Genomic DNA, 25,737 nt, shown 5'->3' with positions numbered 1-25,737 from the left:
CAATGATGCTTATGTTACATGTTGAACCTTTTAAGGAAGTTGATTTCCAGAGGGATCTTTTATTTTATTTGTGTGTCCGCCTCCCTATTTGTGTGAGCAGGTGTGTATTTGAGGATACAACCATCTGTTGGTGGTCTAGTGTTAGGAACAAGAATGCGCACTGCCTTTTATTCAGTTTGCACTCCTTCTGCATGTAATTAACATCTGATTTATCTATGTTAAGTTAGACTCTTTTTCTCCAATCGATCTTTCTGAGTTAACTTCAATAATTACTTCCTCCAAACCATCAACGTGTCTTTTAGACCCCATTCCTACAAAACTGCTCAAAGAAGTCCTGCCATTGATTAATTCTTCGATCTTATATATGATCAACCTATCTCTAATAATCGGCTATGTACCACAGGCCTTCAAGGTGGCTGCAGTTAAACCTTTACTCAAAAAGCCATCTCTAGACCCAGCAGTCTTAGCTAATTATAGGCCAATCTCCAACCTTCATTTCATATCAAAAATCCTTGAAAGAGTAGTTGTCAAACAGCTAACAGATCATCTGCAGAGGAATGGTTTATTTGAAGAGTTTCAGTCAGGTTTCAGAGCTCATCACAGCACAGAAACAGCTTTAGTGAAGGTTACAAATGATCTTCTTATGGCCTCTGACAGTGGACTCATCTCTGTGCTTGTCCTTCTTGACCTTAGTGCAGCATTCGATACTGTTGACCATAATATCCTATTAGAGCGATTAGAACATGCTGTAGGTATTACAGGTATTGCACTGCAGTGGTTTGTATCATATCTATCTAATAGACTCCAATTTGTGCATGTAAATGGAGAGTCCTCTTCACACACTGAGGTTAATTATGGAGTTCCACAGGGTTCAGTGCTAGGACCAATTCTGTTTACGTTATACATGCTTCCCCTAGGCAGCATCATTAGAAGACATAGCATACATTTTTCACTGCTATGCAGATGACACCCAGCTCTATCTGTCCATGAAGCCAGATAACACACACCAATTAGTTAAACTGCAGGAATGTCTTAAAGACATAAAGACTTGGATGGCCACTAACTTTCTGCTTCTTAACTCAGATAAAACTGAGGTCATTGTACTCGGCGCTGAAAAGCTTAGAAATATGGTATCTAACCAGATTCTTACTGTGGATGGCATTACCTTGGCCTCCAGTAACACTGTGAGGAACCTTGGAGTCATTTTTGACCAGGATATGTCCTTCAACGCACATATTAAACAAATATGTAAGACTGCGTTCTTCCATTTGCGCAACATCTCTAAAATTAGAAATATCCTGTCTCAGAGTGACGCTGAAAAACTAGTTCATGCATTTATTACTTCCAGGCTGGACTACTGCAATTCATTATTATCAGGATGTCCAAAAAACTCACTGAAAAGCCTTCAGTTAATCCAAAATGCTGCAGCAAGAGTACTGACAGGGACTAGAAAGAGAGAGCATATTTCTCCTGTTTTGGCTTCCCTTCATTGGCTTCCTGTTAAATCCAGAATTGAATTCAAAATCCTGCTCCTCACATACAAGGTCTTAAATAATCAGGCCCCATCTTATCTTAATGACCTTGTAGTACCATATTACCCTATTAGAGCACTTCGCTCCCGCTCTGCAGGCCTACTTGTTGTTCCTAGAGTATTTAAAAGTAGAATGGGAGGGAGAGCCTTCAGTTTTCAGGCCCCTCTTCTGTGGAACCAGCTTCCAGTTTGGATTCGGGAGACAGACACTATCTCTACTTTTAAGATTAGGCTTAAAACTTTCCTTTTTGCTAAAGCATATAGTTAGGGCTGGACCAGGTGACCCTGAATCCTCCCTTAGTTATGCTGCAATAGATGTAGGCTGCCGGGGGATTCCCATGATGCATTGAGTTTTTCCTTTCCAGTCACCTTTCTCACTCACTATGTGTTAATAGACCTCTCTGTATTGAATCATACCTGTTATTAATCTCTGTCTCTCTTCCACAGCATGTCTTTTATCCTGTCTTCCTTCTCTCACCCCAACCGGTTGCAGCAGATGGCCGCCCCTCCCTGAGCCTGGTTCTGCCGGAGGTTTCTTCCTGTTAAAAGGGAGTTTTTCCTTCCCACTGTCGCCAAAGTGCTTGCTCATAGGGGGTCATATGATTGTTGGGCTTTTCTCTGTATCTATGAAGCGCCTTGAGGCGACATTTGTTGTGATTTGGCGCTATATAAATAAAATTGAATTGAATTGAATTGAATTGATTTTCTGCTGGAGCAGCTTATTATGCAATTGCCAGCAGGAACTGCCTGTGCTACAGGCTCAATACTAAGTCTTAAAATTGCAAATTTGTGATTTGCGAAAATTAGAGTTGCCAGCCTGTTCTGCAGAACAGACATTTCCCTGTTCATGACACCAAGAATAATTGGAAAAATGATGTTTTTCTAATTGAAATATCTTAAATGTCAACACCACAGTCTTGGGACTCATCACCCACGAAAACATTAATTTCAAAGCTGTGGTAAGAACAGTGTCATAACCCAAAGCATATTTTCTGAAACCAAACCAGTGAGTCTTGATTGCTCAACCTTACGGTGGCCCTGAGAGGTCAAATGGACTGCTACTTATGAAAACACCAGCAAATAGAAAAACTGCAAGACCACACAAAACACGACAGTAATAGAAAAAGAACCCAATGGAAAAAGAAAAAACAACATTACAAAAGTTGAATAAAACAACGGAAACAGAAAAAAAAGCTACAGAAAAAATCATGAAAAAAAAAGAAGAAAGAAAACAGAAGTGAAACAAAAACGTGGAAGTGAGAAGCTAATAGGTAACAGCTACTAGCAAACATGTATGTACGGTATTATATGAATCATGTGATTAAATCATGTGCATCTTTTCATCATCTTTCAAATTTTCTTTCACATATGTTGGTGTTTTCTTAAGTTGCAGTCCGTTTGACCTCTCAGGGTCACCGAGCTAAGTGTTGGGGAAAAAAGTAAAGTATTCACCAAGTGAAACGAAATGTAAGTCTAAAGTGAAATGACAGTATGAAAAGAAATGAAACATAAAAACACTGGTGCTGTTTCAAACAATTCAAACAAAACCATTGAAACCATTGTGACCTGTTGCTCTATCACAACCTCCTGTGGTTAAAAATTTCACTTTTTCAAAAATTCAAATGTGCCCAAGAATAATGAATAAAACATATGTCCATGAATATGACTCATTAAAGGTAAATTATGTGACTATTTTGTGCTAACTAGTGTAAAACTGTGTTGACTCAGTAGACCATTTAGTCACATCTCGGAAGACAACTTTATTAAATTACAGTATCAGTTCTCATTTAATTTTAGGCTAAAAGTTTGGGTTGTGTTTTTTTTCTTTTGATGAAATACTGTTTTAAAGATGCCTTTTGTCTAAAATGTGGTATTTTAATACTCAAGAAAACGCCTTCTGTAATGAATCTTAATAGTGTTAAAAAAAAATGTTAACATTAAATGGATCCCAAAGTTCAGGCAGGACTGCTCTAAACACTTGGTTTTAGTTTTTTTTCAACTCTCCACATTGTTCAAACCTTTTTTTTAATCAGGTAAGAGAATTAGCTTAGAGTTTTTAAGACTTCCACATGATTAGTGTGATCCCCCCCGCCAAAAAAATGCAAATTTTTATTTAATGTATTTTTTTTTATTAACTTTCAAGCTTCTTCTTGGCTTTTTCACTAAAAATTTGCTTCAAAGTGATTTATTTTATAAGGCTGACTTTAGTCATGTAATCATGTAATCAGTTATTATTATCATTCAGTTCATTTTCACCATGGATGGCATAAATACGATTATAATGTTCTTTGTCCATATGATTAATTTAATATGTTGGCTGATTTTAAGCTTTGACTTAAGGTTATTTTTCATAGATCAAATAATCATTAACTGCAACCTGTAATTGTCAAATTCAGGAACAGAGTGTGACTCACGTCCATGTCGTGTTTGACACATTAGATGTAACTAAAGGTGTGAGGTTTTTCTCTTTTCTGCTGCTTCAGTGCACTTCCGGGCTTTTTGTCTGCTAGCTTTGCTGAAAAAAAGACTTTCTCTTTCTTTTCCACTAAAGTGCACATCCTTTTTTTCCCAAAGAGAAAAATGTCATGAAAATTCTACCCTGCTTTATGTTGTGTTTTTTAACTATAGTAATTTGCTAGGTCCTTCAGGGAACGCGTAAGAACATATTGACAGGAGCTATGTAAATTGCTGTATGTGGGCCTTGTTAACTCTCAAAAGTAGAAGAAAAATAATTAAAAAGTAGAGCACTATGACTAGTAATATTTGTCCTATCGCTGTCCGGGTGAGAGGGTGCGTCAGGTGATGCATTAATAATGGTCCTTTCCCTCACATCAAGACCACCTCTGAGTGTTCCCACGTCATTGGACAGCTTCTCTTTACTCCTGCTGTGAACGAGAGCGAGAGAGAGGATCTCTGGAGAGGGGGAAAAGGGTGACTGGTACAAGGTAGTTATCTGTATGCAGTCGATTTATGAAAAAGTAAGTTATCACACAAAATTCTGTAAAAAACAAAAAAAACAAAAAAACAACAATATATATATATATATATATATATATATATATATATATATCTCCACACCCCTCACTTACATCATGAAACTGTACCCTGAAAATGACCACATTCCCTTTAATCACTGCCTCTTCTTATTAATGTGATAATACTGTGTGGGGTCAGAATAAAATAGAAAGTTTAAGATGTGTTGTGTAAAGATGTCCTGTATAAAAGACTACAATAGGCTGGCACCTGTAGTTTGGACTTTGCCCACATCTGCATGATTTCTGTAAGCTCTGTGTAAATCTCCCACTGTATGTGGAGTTAATTTGACATTTTAGCCGTTTTAGCCTGAAATAATTGCTAAAGACACAAAGCTCGATGCCTGTTAGCCATTTTCCATTGTGATAAGATGGTCTCACATCCAGTTGTGGCTAAGTGTAGCTGCTGCTGATAGCAGCTGAGTAATGTTACATTTATTAGAACTAACACATTTCATTATCCTCATGCCATATGCTCACTTTTAAAAGCTAAAAGGTTAAACGCAAAGACTGTCAGATTTTGACTTTAAGTTTGCCATGAAGAAGCCATAAATAATCATATTTGGAAGAAAGCAAGGAGTGCTTAATTATTGTCAAGTTATCAGCTTACGCTAGCAAGTTTGGTTAGCAAGAAGCATCTGTACACAGACTTCTTAGATAGTCTCTTGGTACATTTAACCACACAGTAGGCCAAGAAATACATATAAAATATGGTTGAAATGTCCAGTTCTGTGGCTTGAATTAGCTGGATTAGCTAAGCTTAGCATCAACCAGTTACTCTTAACAGTCATACCGTTAACATTCAGAGTTTAAACAGGTGAGTTTTATATACAAGGGGCAGAAAGACTATTGCTATCATTTCTATAGAATTCTTTAAATAAGTTTTTTCTGCTTTATGGTTAAATATTTTAATGTAGGAGTGTAGGGATCAAATTTAGACTGAAGCATTTTTTCATTTTTGTTGTATTTTTAGCTTGTTAGGTTGCCGCTTGTTTAGAACTCAGATAAAAAGCAGGGAACACTTTAGCATCAGTTAAAACTTTTAATACCCTCAGATTAACTTCTGATTACTTTGGTGTACTACATTTAAATGAGCAGATGCTAACTATCAAGAGCCTTCCTCAACCTTGCAACATAAGCAACCTTCATTGATTATACAGGCTGTGGATGATTTGAACTCAGTAGGTGACGGTGGTGATGGCTTCAGTGGATGCATCTGTGCTGCCGTTTGTGCGCGTTTGCGTGCGTACTGATGCAGTAGTGTTTTCCCAATGCTAGATCCTGACAGGCTTTGCAGGTTGCAAAGGCCTAGCGGAGTCCCATGATTCATGCAGCTAACAGCAGTTCTCCACCTCATTTATTCACCAAATGGACACAGAACTCATGCTCCGTGCTGAATATGACATGGCAAAAGGCACGCAAGCCAGCCTATGTGCCCGTCTGTGGGTCTGTGTGCAGGTGTGGGTGTGTTTTTCCTACAGTGCTGTCCAGCTTACCTATGAATAATCATTCCCCTTTGAAATGTCACCTTCCAAACCCACTGGCCCCAAGTGGATCACACTGTGGTGACGGTGTGTGTGTGTTAGAGAGCGAGGAAGCAGGAGAACAAGATCTGTACCAGTAGAAACCGTAATAAGGAGCGAGAAACCTGGTCTCTAAGCAGAAAACACTTGAGATATACAAATGAGACAGACTCTTAAGTGTACGTGTGTGTGATATAACAAGGTGATAGCATCTCTATAGTCCTTGTCAAAATCTCAGTATTCTCAGTCACATCGCTGAGGGAATCCTGTCACCATGGAAACCTCATTTAAAATCCATAGTCTTTCTCTGGTGTTTGACTGTTGGTGCAGAATTCATCCAAGTAATAATGATAATAATAAACCAAATAACCCCTCAAAACAATGCAAACAATACATTGTACTGTCCCATTAAGTCAGATTGCTGATGCAATATTATTTTCAGACAGTTTTCAATTGGTCAGCCGTGAGCAGCGATCACAATAGCTGTGTTTGTTGCTTGTGTAAACAACATGAACAGAGCATACTGAGCTGAACAAAAACTACTTTATTTGTGATGCTTCAGTTGTATTGCTCTGCTGCTGTGACTGTCTGATGCTAATAGTCTTACACAGCTTTGCAAATCCATTTCCAAGCTCAGCCTGTTCTTTTTTCCATTGCAGTAATTTTATTGAAAATGAAATTGGTTGCAAAGAGGGTGCTACACCAGCAACCATTCTGGTAGCAGATTTTCATGGTCTACAGTAGTTTACATGGGGGATGCCAACTTTCCTGCAAACACTGGCAAACTAACCAGTGAGCCATAGTGAAACTTTGAAAAGTACAATGCCACCCAGAAAAAGAGACGCTTCACCTTTAGAGATTTTCTTGGGAGACATTCTTGAGGTGTATTTTTTAAAAGTAAGAAGTTACAAAACATCTGCACCCATTTCAACTGTCCTCTAATCCCTTATGGAAGCTATCTTAAGGCTACATGACCTGCAAGGGCTCTGGGCGCATGTGTTTGGGGCCTGACGTGAAATGCAAAATTGCTAATGTTTTATTAAGAATATTTAATTTAAATTTCCGTTAATGAGAAGTCAAAAAAATACATTGTGTGAATTCTTAGTCCTACATTCTTAGTCCTGTTGTTTTTTAAAGCATTAGTCCATATTCAGAGAGAGCAGACTTTTGAAATACTGTAAAATCTAAATGTTGTAAATGATTTGGTGTATTTCTCAGGGTAACTGTAAAAAAGAAAAAAGAACAAAAAACACTATTAACTTGCACTGGATTCATTTTGGATAGGTCCCCTTCTTTCCACACAATGCCTCTCTAAGTTCCACATCACAAAGTCTCACTGCATAGTTAAATCCATTCAATTTTGGAAAAGCTGGGCACCAGCAGGACAGCTCTGACTCACGGTTAACCCTGATTACATACAAGGATGAATGATTTCATGTAATTGGCAAACATTTATGAATGTTTGCCAATTACCTTATCTTTACCATTTCAACCATTTCAACTTAAAAAAAACAACAACTTACACTAAGTCTGCTTTCATATGTCTTAAAGCACATAAATGACAATTTGACACATATTACTTTGCACACAGTTAGCCATTTACACAAGTTTACTTTTCAGTTCCCTACGGTGCAGAAAGGACTCTCCACTCTCCTTCACTTCTTTTTCACTCCCATCGTCAAATGCAAACACCTCCCTTAAAGTCAGGATATGCCATTATGCAACCTTTTACTGCAATTGTAGGGAGCACTGACCCCTTTCAGTAATATACATTTTTATGCAAGTGTGTTTTTTTCTTCCATGAGTATGGTATTAATCTTATGTCCCTTTATGTATATTAAGGAGCTAAATGCAGCAATAAAAAGTGTTAGAACTATGGAAGAGCGATTACATTTTTAGATTAAAACATAAGTGTGTGGGAGTGAGTTAGTTAGTGTAACTTCAGTGTTCTGCAGGAGCACCTGTGACTAGAATTTCATTTAACAGTTAAGGTGTAAAATGAATATTTCTATGAATACTGTGCAAAATGAACAATTTTCAGATTATTTCTGTCATTCTCTTTTGTACGGTATTTATGTAAAGTGCGGTTTTACTAGTTTTATCAGCTCTCTTGCTTCCATTTGAGAGCATTTGAGCACTTCAGCAGTTTGAAGGTGTGTCTGGATGTGACAGTTATTTTCCGGTTATTTATCGCTGCTGGCAGTTCAGTACGCTGCTTATGCAAAAATGTTTCCTTCCGCATCGTCAGGAGATTAGGGTACAGTGACGTCTGGACAGGATTGTTTTTCCCCCCTGGTTGGGTGTAGCTTCTTAGCTTAAGATGTGCCACAAATATCAAAATTGAGCAGCCAGTGGATGTTTTTACATGTAAGTAGTTGGCAGGTAGCGTGACTCAACAGTCCTGTAAGCCAGTTTGTACGCTTTTGAGACTACTTCACAGCAGGACAGGGGATCCCTGTGGGAGATAGCCTTCCTCTTGGGCCAAGGAGTGTGCCTTTTAAGCTACACAATCACATACTCACACACACCCACACAGATGCTCGCAGAGGATGCTGTCAGCAGCGCTTTGATGGTAAGGCAATTGTTAGTTAAAAGCTGTCCTCCAGGCTTCCTGGCTCAGGGAATACTTGCCCAGTACCCTTCTGCGGAACTTGTTATCTCTGATCAGACGAAATGGCCGGCAGGTTGCTTGGGGGGATTTGTCAAGTTACCATTGAGACTCAGTGTAGGGACGCTACGTTTTACGAGACGGCTGCTAATCCTGATAAGCTCACGTTGTACTGTGAAGGTATGAATTCAGACACGGACACATCCACAAACACAGGAGCTTTCTAAGTGTTTTACACTCCTCTCCAATTGTTTTCTTCCATTCCTCTGCTACCAGTTTTTTTTTTTTTTTTTTTTTAAACAGAGCTTATGCATAACCAACAAGGGTGCATAATTCCGTACCACAAAATTTCAATTTAGCATTTGCTAACCGTCTAGAGTCAGGTTACAAAGGCCCTAATTTGATTGCCGCTAAACAAAGCTTGGCGCCAAGCTGTTTGTGGCAGCCAGAGGAGTGCAGGAAAACTGTCCCCTGCTTTTGAACTTGAGACATTACTGAAAATAAATATAACCACTGTGGAAAAATTACATTAAAAATCATGTTTCTTTTGGATTAGAAATTTTGATGAGATCAAAGTTGCTGTGATGCAGAAATAATTGTTCAGGAGACACAGATGGGTAGTATAATACATTTATTATGGAAAGGCAAATAGACGAACACACATATTACAGCAAGCATGATCATCCAGTTCTGAAAACCCCCATCCTACGCCTGCCCCCCTGATACGGAATTACAGGGTGGGCCATTTATATGGATACACCGTAATAAAAGGGGAATGGTTGGTGATATTAAAGTCCTGCTTGCGGCACATTAGTATATTTGAGGGGCAAACTCCTCAAGATGGGTGGTGACCATGGTGGCCATTTAGAAGTCGGCCATCTTGGATACAACTTTTGTTTTTTCAATAGGTAGAGTGCCATGTGACACATCAAACTTATTGGTAATGTCACAAGAAAAAACAATGGTGTGCTTGGTTTCAATGTAACTTTATTCTTTCATGAGTTATTTACAAGTTTCTGACCACTTATAAAATGTGTTCAATGTGCTGCCCATTGTGTTGGATTGTCAATGCAACCCTCTTCTCCCACTCTTCACACACTGATAGCAACACCGCAGGAGAAATGCCAGCACAGGCATCCAGTATCCCTAGTTTCAGGTGCTGCACATCTCGTATCTTCACACCATAGACAATTGCCTTCAGATGACCCCAAAGATAAAAGTCTAAGGGGGTCAGATCAGGAGACCTTGGGGGCCATTCAACTGGTCCACGACGACCAATCCACTTTTCAGGAAACTGTTCATCTAGGAATGCTCGGACCTGGCACCCATAATGTGGTGGTGCACCATCTTGCTGGAAAAACTCAGGGAACGTGCCAGCTTCAGTGCATAAAGAGGGAAACACATCATCATGTAGCCAGGGGCGGATCTAGAGAAATTCTCTTAGGGTGGCATGAGGGTGGCAAAGAAATCAAATGGGGTGGCAAAATCAAAGCCCCCCCCCCCCCCCCCCCCCCCCCCCCCAAAAAAAAAAAAAAAAAAACCCCAAAAAAAACCCCACTCATGCAGGTGGTTACATATGGTTAAAATGATTCAAATGCAGTAAGTATACAAGTTTTTCATATAAATAAAGTCTATAACTTAATTATTGGCTGTTGCCCACATAATTACACACTTTAGTTACATAAAACATGTGCGTTTTGATGCTATGTACTGTATAGCCTGTATGATAAATAAATATGTAGTATAAAATCCAGAAAGCTACACAACATTGGGCGGTTCATTTACAAACACAAGTCTAACTTAAGTTTCACTGTTTTTTGTTAGAAAACAGTCACATTGTTACAGCTTAAATTACACAAAATGTCAGTGTAATTTGCATTAGTATTACTGATCTGAAATCACACAAATAACTTAAAATCCTAGTAGTATTTTTTATTGTAAAAAAAAAACACAGACATGTTGAGTAAATTTTTATAACTTGAAATGCAAATATAAATTGTACATTTTGTAAACATATACAACTATTTATCTAAAAATGCAGCCAATACACCTGCCGTTTTTTTCAGTTTGTACAACCATTTAAAAATATTACTAAAATTAAAATGAGAGAACAATCAAGTTTCGCAATAAGATGCCCCACAAATGATGTGTGCCAGTAAAAAAAAAAAACAAAAACGTTTGACAGAGGAGAACAGCACAGGGATAAACCTGCAGGCCTGACAACAGGAGGTGTATCACTCCGCTGGTTTTCTACTTAGTGACAGTGTTTACGTTGCAAATGTGCCTTTGTGACATTCATTAGTGCCCTCACTGACACCCTAAACAAAACGACTACACAACAGAACAACTACACAAGACAGCACAACACACTAAGTATACACTCCACACTAAACGTCACAAATCTCCCACATCTAAACTCTCTCTCTCTCTCTCTCGCTCTCTCTCTCTCTCGCTCTGTCTCGCTGCCGTTACCGTCACTCCCAAAAATTTTCCCTCTTCCTAAACAACCAAATCCCACGTGTTGACTTTTTTTTTTTAATTGGACGACATGGTACATTTTTCCACCAAAAGGAAAGAGGTGGCTTTTTTCCTTTCTTTACTGTTTTCGCGCTTTTTGTTAGAAAACGCTAAAATCATAAACATCGCTTGCTACTGAAAACAAGAAAAAAGCCGGTCCTGCTATGGGCTAAACCATTTGTTAATGGTGCAGGGGTAGAACACTATGCAATATATTCAGTTTTAGCATTTATATTCAGTATTGACTGTAACTACGCTCAAACTGTTAATGCCATCTTATTTTAATAAACAAGACTGTCATATGCAAAACTAGGGTGGCACTTGGGGTGGCAAGGGATCATTTTAGGGTGGTACTTGCCACCCCATGCCACCCTTCTAGATCCGCCCCTGCATGTAGCAATTTCAAATATCCAGTGGCCTTGAGGTTTCCATTGATGAAGAATGGACCCACTATTGTTGTATCCCATATACCACACCAAACCATCACTTTTGTTGTTCCAACAGTCTTGGAGGGATCCATCCAATGTGGGTTAGTGTCAGACCAATAGCGGTGGTTTTGTTTGGTAACTTCACCATTCACATAAAAGTTTGCCTCATCACTGAACAAAATCTTCTGCGTGAACTGAGGGTCCTGTTCCAAATTTTGTTTTGCCCATTCTGCAAATTCTGTGCACCGATCTGGGTCATCCTCGTTGAGATGCTGCAGTAGCTGGAGTTTGTAAGGGTGCCATTTGTGAGTAGCTAATATCTGCCGAAGGGTTGTCCGACTAATGCCACTCTCCAATGACATGCGGCGAGTGCTACACTGTGGGCTCTTGCTGAATGAAGTTAGGACAGCCACTGATGTTTCTTCATTAGTGACAGTTTACTTGCATTCCCCTTTTTTGGCAAATCCAACACTGAACCAGTTTCACGAAACTTAGCAAGCATGGGAGATGGGTGGTCTCGTATGGTGTCTTGCATTGAAATCTGCTGCAATGACCCAGTTACTGCGTTCACCAGATATCAACATAATTTCGATCCGCTCCTTATGTGTTAACCTCTTCGACATGTCAATGGCTGTGAACAAAGAGAAACTTGTAAATAACTCAAGAAAGAATAAAGTTACGTTGAAACCAAGCACACCATTGTTTTTCTTGTGACATTACCAATAAGTTTGATGTGTCACATGGCCCTCTTCTTATTGAAAAAACAAAAGTTGTATCCAAGATGGCCGACTTCTAAATGGCCACCATGGTCACCACCCATCTTGCCCCCTCACATATACTAATGTGCCACAAACAGGAATTTAATATCACCAACCCTTCCCATGTTATTACGGTGTATCAATATAAATGGCCCACCCTGTAGAGTCTCTGTACTGGTACAAGCAGCTACTGTCCTCTAGCCTCATTCCAGAGCTAAAATATGTCAAAGACAGGTCACTGTGCTCCAAAAGGCTACATCACTCTTGACCTTTTCAGGCCTGACAAAAACAGCATAACCTCACCAAATACAAAAGTTAACTCCTAAAATCTATGAGAGCACTGTTACTTTGTATTTTCTGAAAACAACCCTTAAAATAGGAACATTTCTTATTCTTTATGTTTTTAACTCCTGCAACAGTGAGCTGATATTTTGTCCATAGTCATGTAAACTACAGCCAGCTGAGACAAAATGCTGATGTTATGTGTTTTACAGTAGCATGCATCTTCTATAATTGCTATGATATTCAATATTGCACTTGATAATCTAAACAAACCCTAAATACATCTAACACCACACTGTTTTACCTGTTTTTTCCAACTAATATAACTGCTTGTCTGAGAGATTCCATGTTTCAGATAAAATTTCTTCTGCTACTGGCAGTGAGTAAATATTCTGTCAGTAGATAAAGTAAAACACATTCATCACATTTTTAGCAACTAAAGAAGGGCAGAGGGATAGGAGACCCTGTCATAGTAGGGATTCCAGATACTGTGGTGCGGTCCTTCCTGGACCGGCTCTGGTCGATAATGTGGTTGCATTGGTCATCTAGGAAGCAAAGTTTGGAAGGTGGATCAACGCCTTAGGCTCTTTTTTTTTTGTCCTTTGATGTGTCTCTGTTTACGTTTAGCAGCACGGCAGCTACATTAGTATCCTATTGTTGTTGTTGTTTTAGGCTCCAGTCTCACACAGGTCTAGAGACTGGTCTGCAACTGCCTGGCAACCCCCAGGTAACCAGCAGTTTCTGAAGAAAATGCACAATTCAGAAAGTTAGTTGATGTACTGTCAAATTAAAAGCTGTGCCTTTTGAAATGTGTTCTGGTGGAAAGGCAAGACTTTTACTTTGAAGTTGAACAGTCTTTGCAATCTGCTAGCGACCAATTTTTGGGGCAGCACACAGATTTCACCCAGCGACAGCCAGAAACCTCTAGCAACATTTTTTCCCTGTGAATTGTGGTTGCTAGGGGATTGCTTAACAGTCTCTAGGTCTGTGTTACTAAGGCTTTAGGTGAACGCTTCTGATGTAAAGTGGTTGCTACATGTAACTCCTATTGAAATACCAGGTTCCAGCATTTCCCATTGGCCTTTTATAAAATGGTCTTTTGAGTCTCTAGCTGTCAGTGGTTTTCATTTTGTGAGCAAACCTCCTAGTTTTTTGGTCTTTCACCCTAAATCATAGTTCTTTTCATTGATGGCAGTTATTCATGACAGGAATTTAATTCCTATTTGTTGATGTTGATTATAATCTAAGAATATGATATGATAATGAACAAGTTTCAGGGACAAGTAAAAAACACAACAAAAAACCAAATCTTTGATCACAACGTCCATCCTACAGCTCTCTTCCAAGTTACAAAATGAGTGTGGGCAAGGCTGAGCATGATGTTTATTACTGTATTGTTTCTATTACTTCTGAGATACTGATGCTGTTGAAAAGGCCAGCTGGGACTACAGATGTTATAGGTCCACCTGCGCTTCCTCTAATGCGCTAGTGCAACAGAGGTTTCATCTTCCATTAATTTTTTTCTGCAGTACACTTTGTTTTGTTCTTGCTGCCTTTTATAATCTAGTTTACATTTTCAATCATAATCCTCTCGTTCTATTCTGGTCTTAACACAAAATAAGGTTTTAAGACGACAACTAAACAAATAAGCACCCAAATGATGCAATGAGGAAACAACCTATGCAACTACTAAAAGAATGCTTTATTTGCTTTTCACTCCTAATGTTTTCCATCAGTCACAAATCACCCCTGACACTCATCTCCACCCACTCCACCCTGCCTGCCACCTCTCCTGTGCACTGTACATTGCTTTGGTATTTAAACACATTGACCTTCACTAACACTACTGCTTGCATCATCATTGTTACACTTGGTCCTCTGTCATTCACACCCTTTGATAAACAAAGGGTAAATGTGTTACAGATAATGTTTATCGATTTACTATTTAATAATTGTGTTTTTTTTATATAGTGTTAGCAAAATGATTTATTAAAAGCAGTGTAAAAGAAACTAATGGAATCAAAATGTCTGTCTCTCTGAGTTAGAGGGCACTAGAAGAAGCCAAACCTACCTGGTGCTCTGTAAATTCGTTGTACCACTTTTGGAAGCAAGACCTGCAGTCAAAAACTAGCATTCAGTCTTTTACATGTCGTAGCCCACTCTTCTTTTTATAATTTTCAGCCTTTTTAGAGCAAGAATGGCCTGTTTATGGTCTTTGATAGCAACAAATATTTGTGGAAGAACTTCACCTACTTCCAAGGTGCATGGAGAAGACAAAGATCTGATGACGGGAAGACTCCAGCGACACTTAAAGTAATAGGGAACAACTTTATTAAGTGACCAACGCATTTTAGCTTGTGGCCTTCATCAGGATCATTGCCAAATGTGAAACAGTTTGTTTTTAAATAAAAAAAACAGCAAACAGAAAAAAAAATCCAAGTGGACCAATCACATCTTCACAAATAAACCAGCTAGCCAATTGACATTTAACGAGGTGGTATTGTCTAGTTGGTTAATTGGTTACGATTAACCGTTTACGGTCTTTCCAAAGCATCTCAATCAGATTATAGTCTAGACTTTGTCTAGACCACTCCAGACACTAAAACTCAGGGATGGACTTGCTGACGTGTTTTAGATCACTGACCTGCTGCATAACCCAAGTCTGCTTGAGCATCAGGGCATGAACTGATGGTTCGATATTCTCCTTCCAAAATTTTCTGATAGACGGCAGAATTCATGATTCCATCAATACGGCGCTGTTAATTTCACGCCAGGTGTATCAGGACAGAAACCTTCCAGAAAGCTTTTGTCTCAGTCCACTGAATATTTTCTTGGGGATCACTGAGATGTTTTTGGCAAATGTAAGATGAGCCAAAATTTTCTTGATGCGCTCTTAGAGTAATTTTGGTAGGCTGGGCACTCCTGGGAAGGTTCACCAGTGTTGCACGTTTTCTCCATTTGTTGATATTATGGTTCGCCGAAGTCCAAAATCCTTGGAAATAACTTTAACTTTGTTTTGTCATCTGTTCATGAATTCCTTTAAATGTGTTACCTTTTGGGATTTTTTTAGCCCACGTCACTTTGTCGGTCCGGTTCTACTTAAGTGATCAACAGGTCCGTCAGTAACTGGCACTCGGTGTGGCTAGTGAAATTAAACTCAGTTTTCCTAAAAATACGTGGTTTCAGTTCATTCATGATTTAACAATTGGGAGTTACTTTTCCACACAGGGCCAGGTAGCTTTTTCCTTAATAACATTAATGTTAAATTATATTAAATAACATTTAATAGTACTAAAATGTGTCCGATGATATGAAACATGGTAAGTGTTAAAAATATGGAAAAAAGAAAGGAACCACAAAGAAGGCAACATACTACTTTTTCACTGCACAGTAACAGTGAAATCTGTAGTGCCATCACTCTGCCGGGTGGGTGGGTGACGTGGGCGCACGTTTGTGAATGTGATCATTTTAGAATGAGGCGATGTAGATTTTTGAAATTTATACCATAGATGTATCTACTAAAAATATTAGTTAGTTAGTTTTAGATCCTTGGTTTTCTACTTACTTTTTGTTAATTCAGTTCATCCCTGTGTTCCCTCCTCTATCTCATTTCCTATTCAATTGTTAACTGGTGGTGTCTTGTTTGGGGTTTTAGTTCCTATTTATTCATAGACCTAATTAAGCTGCCTCAATCTCTACCTCCCTAATCAGCCCTCTGTGTTTAAATAGTCTTGTTTTATTTTTTGTGTTTGTCCAATCATCTATTCACCTACCGTTTTCCTTTTGCAAGTTGTCAGTACTCATTATTCACCTGTTTGTGTTGTTGTTGTTTTTTTACGTTTCTGTACTTTTTTATTAAATACTTTTTTGTTGAGACTTCTGAACTTTATTGTCAGGTTTACAATAAGCCTCCGTTTTTCTTTTACTGCAAGTACTGGTTGGCATTGGTGTCCACCTTTAAGCTAAATCTTGACAAAATCGTTTGTAATAAATGGCCTCTGGTTAATTTCTGTGCTCCACCTCAGTTGTGATATAACAGCTACCTTTAAGACCCCACACAGTCCTCATCAATTCCTAACAGAAAAGCTTCCCCGCTATTTGAAAAACATATTGATTCCCCTTCAGCTCCTTCTCATCGATTTGAATTGCCACGCTGGTTCTGTTCCTACGCTTACACTGTACTATTTTGGTTAACATATTAATCACTACCCTATCGATTCTGCTTGTTTTTGACCCACCCTGTTCTTGGCAGATTGTGATTGTTTTTAGTGAAAAAAACTTTTTTGTTTGTTATTGTTTAAAAATTAGCACGTTAACAAATCTTATTCAGTTGTCAATGTGTAAATCCATGGTTGCACTAAGACAGTAAATTTTACCTCTGAGCATTTTTAGCCTACTCAGATGACTTTGGTTAGCTGTCATATTATTGAAGTCATGTTCTTTTGTTAAAACATTCCTTCTAATTGACAGAAAACAAACCGTGATATTGATGATGACAGGATAGGAAATGAGGACAGGGCTTTGACAGAATGGGATCAACTTAGAAAAGATTTATCTGGCAGAGTCAAGATCTCTCGTGGTTTTGTCTCCTCCCCTGGCTAAATAAACATCCATTATACCAAGCGTATTACCACAGAGGAACAAACAGCTGCTTCTCTACTGTGTTTTAGGCATTAATTAGAAGGATTAAAACAGAAAACCGCAAGCTTTTCTTTCACAATGAACCATCACGACCCCAAATGCATTATTACATTTGGTTTGTGTTTGTTTATTTTGCAGAATTTGCACCTTTTAATGCAGCAAAACTAAAATGATGAGTGTTGATTCTTAATGGAGATTACTTGCCACTCTTTTCGGGTGTTTTCTTTGTATGCAATTAGTTCCTTCTATTATCATTGAACTGGATGCTTCATTTTGAGAGCCATGGGCTTCAATTGTCGGCGGGATTCGTGTGCATAGGAAATAAATTACGCCTAATGTACTAGGTGTGATGGTTTAGTATGAATAAGAGGATGGAAGAAATGTCAACAAAGGAGAAAGCTAATGGGATTCTAGAAGAATAAGGTGGGTTATGTGCACATTAGAGGAGCATTGTTGCAGATAGATGAAGGAACTTTGTGTTTCTTCAGCCTCGTCCTCAGTGATGCGAGAAGTCTCTTTCCTGAAGAGTATTTGGAGAGCGCTCAAGGATGTTTTTCTTCATCTGTGCCTTCAAATCAAAGGACCTAAAAGCAGCAGACATGCATCAGGATAATAGGCTGGAGCGAAAATAGAAACCTGTAAAAGGTTGTTAATGCCGTTGGTAAGGTGTTAGACTAAAATACATGAGACGGCTGCCACATATAAATCATCTGAAAAAGCTTTTTCTCATATTTAAGAAAATGTTTCTCAATAACATCTTTGTCACTCACAGGAAATGTCACATTGGAGTTTCCTATTATAATTAAATACGTTTCTGCCCACATAATATGATGTGGCACTTATATATTTTTAGTAGCAGGCTTGAAACTAATTTCATCACAGATTACTGCTGTGCAGTTGCTGTGGCAGTTAGCGCCTTCAAAGTTTTTACTTTGACTCCAACTGTATATTATAAAGTTACAGTACTGTGCCAAAAGTCTCAATCCACCCGTCAGCTCTTTATATTTTGCCAGAAAAATGAGACATATGTGCAACTAATTCTTCTAACGTGTAAACATAAATGGAAATACAGAAAATAAGGCAAAAACTTGCAAGTTAATATTTGTTATGACGGTGTTCCACTGTGTGTTCTTCTGTCTAAGTATGCTTTACTGTATTGGCAGTGTGTTTATAGTGTTCACTCAATCAAACCTGTTGCCATTTGTTGTTTAATGTGGCATATGTCAACCTTTTCTTTTGGTTTCCCTTCCATAAGAATCAATTCTTGACAGCCATCCTTCCACTTAGACCATTTCTGATCAGTCTTTTGCAAACAGTATTGATCAGATGAAGGGCCAGATCTCTCAAGTCTTTGTTGGGCCTGCTATTTTTTTTTTTGTCCTCCGCTTATCCAGTTAAATGAACTAATCATTTAATTCAGGTGTGTTGACCCAGGGTGAGATCTAAAACCTGCAGGACACCGGCCCTCGAGGCCTGGAGTTCCCCACCCCTGACTTAAACATACATTTCACACAATGCTGAAATTTTTTTGATGAGTACTCATGTTGCCAGGTAAAATATACTATTTTATGCCTGTCAAACTTTGTAATCTTTGGCATTATTCATAAGAAATTATGTGTTTTTTTAAAGGTACAATTTAAAAGTTGTTCCTCACTAAGTAGTTTTTTATGTGTAGACACAACATTGGTTCCTTCTTTGAGTTTCATGCTTGAATGAAAAAGTAGCCAAATTGTACAAAGGAAAAACTTCACCTTCAGAAAGTTTGGAGAACTATTGATTAAGATCACTTTAAAATTGCATGAAAGCCTGACTCCTTGGAAGCAGATTACAATAAAACAAGGGGTGACTCAGTGATTTTGCTCAGTACTGTATGTGGGGTCATTTTGTGTGTTTTCATTGGGGTTTTCCACTCTAATTCCAATGTCTATTTTATTTATATAGCAAATTTTATTTAATCTAAATTCAGCATGCTTATCCAAAGATGGGCTGGTATTAATTTTGCACTTTTCTGGTCTTCCTCTGCTCTCAGAGTACTTTTTATGTGGCAAGCGATGTTCACACACAGATTCATGTGTCACATTTATTCCATACCTTTGAGCACTTTTAACCTATCACACTCACAGTAACACACCCGATATATCTTGTCCCATATCTTGCCCAAAGATACATTGACCTGCAGACTGAGATAGCCAGGGACCAAACCACTGACCTTCCAATTAGTGGACAATCCGCTCTTCTTTCTGACCCAAAGCTGCCCTGAGTAACGAGATTTATTACTGCAGCTGCCTTGGCAGATATTTAATACTCAAAGTGACAATAAAAGCAGCTCAGCTGATGGAGATGAGTTGAGATAATTCTGTTTTATATAAAAATGACTGTACATCTGTCATGGATGAAGGAAATGGTGTAGGTACGATGTGTGTAAACAAATAGAGCCATTTGATCTGTTAAAAAGTATCCCTGCATAAAATATAGTGTGGTTTGTTATTACAGTCACTAAAATAGCTTTCTCATTACTACAGAGCACATATTAAAAATTATGACAGAAACATCCTGAAAAAACAGACAACACTGACACTGACTGCACTGACAGTGATTGGTGTTTTCTCAAAGTACAAACCCCAAGTTGTACTCCTCTGCGTATCCTTTGTTTTTCCTTTTCCCTGTTTATGTATATATATATATATAATATATATAATATATATATTATAAAAAACTTATATACTTATATCATATATATATAATATATATATTAGGGGTGGGCGATAGAAACGATATACGATAGAAACGATATAAATTTGGCCAACGATAGAGATTTTGACTATATCGCTCTATCGCGATAGCGCGTGTTGATGATGTCATCAAGCTGAGCCTGTTTTGGTCGAAAGCATCGACCAAACCATTATCATCTGCAAATTATGCCGGGCGACAGTCACAGCAAAGACATGAAGCACTTTTGAAATATAGGGAAAGCAAAAAAACTGCGCTTCCTCCACTTCCGTAACATTGATTCATTAATGTTGAATTCTCTCGCAGCTGTTCTATTCCCATGTTGTTGCAGTATATTAATAACTAACCTTGTATTGTGGATGAATAATCTCAGTTGTTCTCCTGACTGAAGTTTGGCCCGTGTATAGCATATAGCATCCTTTCCAAAATAAAAGCTATACCCCCTTTTTCTGGGGTATATTCAGCAGCATATTAAACATATCAGGTCCCCATAAGGAGAATAACGTGCTGTCTAAATGACTCGCGTAAAGTTTGTAGCATGCGCTTGTTGTTTTTGTCTGCTTGGTAAATGGTAAATGGATACGCAGAGGAGTACAACTTGGGGTTTGTACTTTGAGAAAACACCAATCACTGTCAGTGCAGTCAGTGTCAGTGTTGTCTGTTTTTTCAGGATGTTTCTGTCATAATTTTTATAGCGCTTTTCTAGTCCCTAAGGACCCCAAAGCGCTTTACACAACCTGTCATCCACCCATTCACACACACATTCACACACTGGTGATGGCAAGCTACATTGTAGCCACAGCCACCCTGGGGCGCACTGACAGAGGCGAGGCTGCCGGACACTGGCGCCACCGGGCCCTCTGACCACCACCAGTAGGCAACGGCTGAAGTGTCTTGCCTAAGGACACAACAACAACGACCAAGACTGTCCAAGGGGCTCGAACCGGCAACCTTCCGATTACAAGGCGAACTCCCAACTCTTGAGCCACGATCGCCCCTTGCTTCCGCTTGTCTTTGCACTACGATGATGTCGGCGTAAATGTGCAGTCATAATCGTTGTGTTCCCACTAGTGTTGTCAGCGTTAATCTCGTTAAAATGACATTAACGGCATAAGGCGGCAAATCTCCGTTAACTCGCCCACGCTCGTCCCGTGCGTGGGGCTGGATAGCATCAACACGTTAACAAGCTAACTGCGCTAACGCACTAGTTCCCACCAAATGAGCATTGCGTGGCACATCCGACATACTGTTTTACTTTTGTCCATGATGCGCTTACCATCAGGGTCATGCTTCACATGAAAACCAAGATAGTTCCAGACGCCAGATCTGAATAAGGGTGGGGGAGCTTCAGTTTCGGGTAGCGTTGAGGCAGTAGCCATGTTGCAACGAGCTTAGCTTCTGTCTTGCTAGCTTGCGCTGCGCTCAGTGGATCTGCGCTCGACAGTGCAGCCTAGGCAGAGTAGTCGAACGCAGATCCACTGAGTGCTCAACACAGACAGCATCGTCAGACAAAAAGTTGATAAAATAAATAAAAATTTTTGTATTGTTCCATACATATGTGTACCGAACCGAAAGCACTGTATCGAACGGTTCAATATCGATACGAGAATTGTTGCACCCCTAATAAATATATGTAAGTTTCGATTTGAGCTTGGAGATAGTTCTTAAGGTGAGTGTTTCATTCACGATCGTGTATTTCTGTAATAGAACTCAATGTCTCCCAAGTCAAGTTGACTTTCTATCGACTGACTGCATTTGAATCTTCTCTAATCTTTCTTTTAGTCTAAGTGGCAACAAAATGTAGAAATTTCAACATGAAGAGCCAGACTTGCAATGTTTTGGGAATTGGTTTCTCAATATGTTTTCATCTTCACACATAAGCACCAGGAAAAAAAAATGGATACAATGAAAACCTGAAGTTGCAGAAAGAACAAAAAAATCTATAAGAACTGTAAATTTTCACCATACTTTTCAAATGGGCTGCAGGAGAATCCCCTGATGTTGAGTAGCTTCTGTATTTGTGTGAAATTCTCAGACTTGACCTCTACTAGATATGTGGTCAATTGTTTTGTACTTTTCAACTGGGTATTTGTTTTTGTATTGCGTTACTTTACTTTCTTGCCACTGACTTTAACTGCACTTTTATTTGTACTGCATATAAGAGTGACCCAGCATATTAGATATTTAGAAGATTTTAAATGGAACAGAATCTAACGGAAAAGAGAATAGTTTAACATTCCTTTATTTATTTATTTTATTTTGTAATAGCTATCCATCCATCAATTTTCCAACCAGTTGCAGGGGTCACATTCACACCTACGCCAATTTAAAATCACCAGTTGCTCTACCACGCATGTCTTTAATCTGTCGAAGGAAGCCATAGAACAAATCTAATATGTTCTCTGTTTAACGTCCAGCTAATTTTTGCCACTGTTAGCTTACCTGTTGTGGCAATGCGCTAGGTGCATAATGACCTTTACTGTGGGAGACAGTCTTCTTAGGTAATGTGAAAGGGAAACACACATATAAGTCACATCCACAGCATGTCTGTTATCCTGTCTTCGTTCTCTCACCCCAACCGGTCACAGCAGATGGCCCCGCCCCTCCCTGAGCTTGGTTCTGCCGGAGGTTTCTTCCTGTTAAAAGGGTGTTTTTCCTTCCTACTGTCGCCAAAGTGCTTGCTCATAGGGGGTCATATGATTGTTGGGTTTTTCTCTGTATGAATTATTGTAGGGTCTACCTAACAATATAAAGCATCTTGAGACGATTGTTGTTGTGATTTGGTGCTTTATAAATTGAATTGAATAAAACGGTATTTAATATATGAAAATGCTACGAACAGATGTTAACTTGCATTTTGAAAACTTAAATTTAAATGATAAAAACAGGTATAGTTTAATCAACTAAGCAGTCGGTGTACGTGTAAAAGGTGAGGCACATGATCCTGAGCCAAATGCCTCCATCACATTTGAGAACATAACCAGCAGTAAATACAGTAGTAAACTTCATCCACTAAATGGAAGAATGCGTAGGATTCCCTGGACGCACATTTTCTTGTTTGTGTCTGTCTGGAAATCATATGCACATATACACAAGATGTCCAACACTGAGTGGGCTTGGATATTGGACCCTCTGGATTTGTTGTCATATACTGTACAAACAGACTTTCATTAAACTCATTAATTATTTCAGCCAGCATTCCACTAATTACCCCTGCGAGCCCTGTTCCTGGTGTGTGTTTGCCTCATTTAATTTGTGTGTGTTTGTTAAAAGAATTTCCTCCCTTTGAGTTCAGCGCTTTATGTTTTCTCGCGCTTCATCTTCAAACCAGTCGGCAGCGTTAGTATTTCAATTTTCTTTTAAGAAGAAAGGTTTTAAGTGTTAGATCAAAGAGATGAAGTGCTTGACAGAAGAGCAGTTTAAACATAATGTCTCCGCCTTCTATCTTTGTTTTTCCTTTTCATCGCTTTTCTGAGCACGACTACTAGCATTATTTTTCCTGACACGTATTTCCTTGAATTTTTCACAAATCCATTTTTTCTTGTTTTAGACCTATAGTTTTTCTGTGTGATATGTCTGGCATGAAATATTCAACCAATTAAACATGCACAGCATACTTGGCTGCAGTGAAATCTGGCTCTGAGTGTACTTGTGGCTGTTATACATAGACACTACCAGACACCTTATTGCGTACACCTGCTCAACTGCCATTTATCTCAAATATCTAATCAGCTGGTTACATGACATCAACTCAATGCATTTAGGCATGTAGACATGGGCTTTACAACCTGCTGAAGTTCAATCCTAGCATTGAAATTTTGAAGAAAGGCGTTTAAGTGACTTTGAATGTGGCACTGGGGATTTACTGCCAACACTAGGGTTTATAGAGAATGATCCAAAATAGAGAAAATATCCAGTTAGCAGCAGTTTTCTGAAGAAAGATGTTTTGCTGATGACTGGTCAAACTCTTTCAATCTGGTAGAAACACAACATTAACTCAAATAACCAACTGATACAAGTGAGTCTCTGAGCACACATATCAACATGGGTCCCAATCCTGAAAAAGAGGCTACAACTTGCCCGGGCTCATCAACATTGGTCAATAGAAGATTAAAAAAATGTTGTTTGGTCTGCTGAGTCTTGATTGTTGCTGTGACATTCAGAAAGTAAAGTCAACATTTCCATTAAACATGAAAGCACGGATCCATAACACCTTGTATCAACGGTTAAGTCTGCTAGAGGTGGTTTTATGGTGTGGCTTATATTTTCTTGTCACACTTATTACCAACTAAGTATGACTTAAACTCTCTCAAGACCACATGTGTACCCATCAAAATGTATGGAGAAGGATATTAAAAATTAACATTGAGAGATTGCTTATTTAGTAAAATCTGTATATTATAGATTTCTTGGCTGTCATTGTAACCAAAGTGACATAGGCTTAAGAACACTAATATGAACCTCTGTTGATAAATCTTTCAGAAACATGAAACTGGCATTCTGTAAACTCAGCAGAGGTGAAAAAAATCAATAAAACATTACTGAAACTTTATTACAAAGACAGATGATTTTCAGCCTTCAGGATCAAAATACCATAACCAGTAATAGGCGGATGTTTTCCTGGAAGAAATATGTTGGATTTCATCATCTTCTTCTCTATCCAAAGGCCCTGCAGACAAAGTGGTTTTCAATGAGAAAAGTAAACTTTATAATTGCTGCAGGTTCTTACAGCCATCAAAGTCGCCATCAAACGGCCCTTTTAATGAAAGTGATGGATTGAAATGTCACTTGAACATAAGTGAGTTTACTTTGGTGCATGGCCTGATTTGAGGACTGAATGATCTGAAGCCCAGACACGACTGCCTCTGCAGATTGCTGCCACCATATTCCACACATTAGGATGTCAATCATGTAAACAGAAGGAGCTTTTTTTCTGAGCTGTGCACAAAGCATGACGGCTGCACCTTTTTCTCCCACACCTGCCAAATAATGACATTGATTCACAATACTCTTGAATCAAAAAAGTTCATGGAATAAGTAGAGGTATGCAGAATATACTTTGTTGTAAGATATTTCCTACTGATAATGTAATTTTTTAAATAGCATTATAGAGAACAACCAAAATGAAAATGCTGATTTATAATCTTCTCATCAAGATTTCGCCAATAGAAGACATTTTTTTCTGAAGTGCCAGGCATTTCCTTTGATATATCTAACAACTGTTACTTAAAGGTTTAAAATAATAGTTCACTGACATCATACACGTAGCCTGAAGGTTTAAACATATTTTCTTTCTTTTTTTATAATCATGTCTCTAGGCCTCTTTACAGGATGTCAGTTTGACTTCATAATCATCGTTATCACCATCCCCACTCAGATGTCAACAGGATCCACACCTAATTACACACAAATATGTACCTGCATATGTGTGGTGGTTTATGTGGTGGTGGTGATGATGTCAATACTTTAGTTTCCACCACTCTAATAGCCCGTTAATTAAGAGCTAGATGCCAGACCCGGAGACTTCATTTTATCTGACAGGATGTTGGCCCACTTGCACATATTCACACAGTTTTACACACACACAGTGTCTTGTAATCAGTGGTTGTAGGGTTTGCGTATTGCTTTATGACTGTGGTACATTTTTAAAAGGTGTTGCTATAGTGTGTTTGTGTGTGAATGCATGA

The 25,737-nt window shown here is 38.7% G+C and overlaps 1 protein-coding gene and 1 long non-coding RNA gene across 3 annotated transcripts in view; both read left to right on the top strand.

Annotated features, from left to right (window-relative positions):
• Positions 1-25,737, top strand: part of slc39a11 (solute carrier family 39, member 11) — a 186,505-nt gene that overhangs the window by 63,303 nt on the left and 97,465 nt on the right. The gene's annotated exons all lie outside the window — the stretch shown is intronic.
• Positions 10,248-19,759, top strand: LOC146513126 (uncharacterized). The gene is made up of 2 exons (XR_014875720.1): positions 10,248-18,264; positions 18,298-19,759. It is a non-coding gene; the product is annotated as an uncharacterized LOC146513126 (long non-coding RNA).

The sequence above is a fragment of the Neolamprologus multifasciatus genome, chromosome 8 (assembly GCF_963576455.1).
Source record: "Neolamprologus multifasciatus chromosome 8, fNeoMul1.2, whole genome shotgun sequence".
In the NCBI taxonomy this organism is placed as follows: domain Eukaryota; kingdom Metazoa; phylum Chordata; class Actinopteri; order Cichliformes; family Cichlidae; genus Neolamprologus; species Neolamprologus multifasciatus.
The sequence above is the reverse complement of the archived record's forward strand: the minus strand, read 5'-3'. Positions and strand labels throughout refer to the sequence as shown.